Source organism: Cryptomeria japonica, chromosome 2 (genome assembly GCF_030272615.1).
Source record: "Cryptomeria japonica chromosome 2, Sugi_1.0, whole genome shotgun sequence".
In the NCBI taxonomy this organism is placed as follows: domain Eukaryota; kingdom Viridiplantae; phylum Streptophyta; class Pinopsida; order Cupressales; family Cupressaceae; genus Cryptomeria; species Cryptomeria japonica.
This window is the reverse complement of record NC_081406.1, coordinates 284,754,507-284,756,645: the sequence shown is the minus strand read 5'-3', so window position 1 is coordinate 284,756,645 and position 2,139 is coordinate 284,754,507.

Sequence of the window (2,139 nt, the reverse complement as noted above, 5' to 3'; positions counted from 1 at the left end):
TTCTATACACCTTATGTTGCATAATAAACTTGATATCTACACAATTAGCAAACAAACTTGACACGAACAACAATGCTAATAAATCACATTGAATGTCATCCACCCTAAATGTTTAGCACTGCGTACTTATTTTTATCTGTCGTCACAATTAAAAGCCTTTGCAATAAAAATGACACGACTTGGGTTACCTTAATGACACCATCGAAAGGTGTGCCCCAAAAAATAATACGATGCCCATGAAATGCAAATAACTGGGATACTGACAATTTACTAAGGAGAAAACCCCATACTAAGAGCCTATCGACTCAAATATAAAACTAGGTCATATAAAACATTTTCGAAAATAATTACTAACCCCATGTCCCCATGCGACTGTTTATAAACATTTTTTGCTTAAATTTAAGCAGCTAGAGTGTTCCCATGAAAATTTTTAATTAACAAAAAAGGATAAATTGGAATATTCCCCTATTTTGGTGGAGCAACAGTTGCTTAAAAATGAAAATAAGCTTTGAAAAAAAGAGGGGGGGCTAGAAATAAGCAATCACTGCTTATTGAAAAAATTGAAAAAACTAAATGTGGGTTTACCATTTTTTTCCTCTCCTTTTTATTTGCCTACAATTTTGCCTATAAATTTTATTTGCAAGAATATTACTAATAATTTCATTTGCAAAAATGATTTAAGATGATTGCATAAAATTAAGCAATGATTTTACTTTCCATTGGGTCACTTGCTCCACAAATTGCTCCTCAAAATGTCAAGCAGTTGCTGCTAACCAAAATAAGCTAAGCAGTAGCATGGGGACATGTCCTAAATGTTTTAAAATCCTTTGGTGTTTTGAAAATTGTTTTAAAGGATTGTTAGATAACTATACCTTTATATTTATATTTTAAGAGTATTTTATAAGATTATAGATAATATTATATTATAATTTTTTAAGATTCGTATGTATTATATAATGATTTTTCATTATTATTATTTTTTTAGTTTTTACAGAGTAATTATAATCATATTATTTTGATATTCACATTCTTTTGTTCAAATTGTAATTTGTTCTTCTAACATCTTTATTTGTAAGTATAAATATCCAAGTCAAATCCAAGTTCTTGAATGTTGTTGAAATCTTTGAAAAGAGAGTACTAGAGAGATGTTTGTTTAACTTGAAATTTGAACAAAGGGTTTTAGAACCGTGGATGATAGCCGAGTACAATAAGACTTTCAATTTTGTGAAGTAGGCATTTGGAATAATATTGAGTTTTGAAATATTCAATCATGAAAATATAATAAATCGAAATAAATCTCTAACAAAAAATAATTTATACAAAATTTAAACAAATGTTTACTTAGATGCAAAGTGAACTTAAAAATAATATTACATTAAATTCTCACATTATAATAAAATCTAATCATTTAGAGTATTGATATCCTATATGAATTTATGATGGGTGTATTTTATATTTTAAAAAGAAAATATTCAAGAAGATTACGATGCTAAAATAGCACCCGTAAGATGAGAGTGATTAATATATATTTTATGACTATCCAAAGAACTAACTGTAATTGCATGTAGGTCATGCATTTCAATGTTTTTGAAACCATTTTGTTATGTAGATGTTATAATTAATTATACTTGGGAGCATTGTGGATTGTTAAAGAAGAGATCTAAGAAGGCATTAATGTATCAATAAAAGAGAAAATAGGCAACTAAAAATAAAGGATCATTTATATAATTTTTTTAATTTTTAAATTATGTCTACTTGTTAAATCCTTGAGATATTTTAACTTTTTCCATCAAAATTTGAGGAATTTAAATTTGACATTATTTTATAACCATGCGTTACAAAAATAAAAATCAAGGTATATGCATAAACGTTGATGATTTTTTCAAAACACACATCTATATGCATCAAAATACATTTAATAAATTCCTACTAAATTAATTGATCGATGCATTCTCAATTAATTAATTTAGGCTAATTGGGTTGGGAGCCCGGCTTGGTTAGCAAGAGCTTTTGTGGTAAAGCACGAGGTCACAAGATGAATTCTCCCCCCAACCCACATGGTACTAGAGGATGTGTCATCGGTCATGCTAAAATTTTTACAAGGTGCATTGCAGTTTATAAGGGGTTTGCCCAATTCCT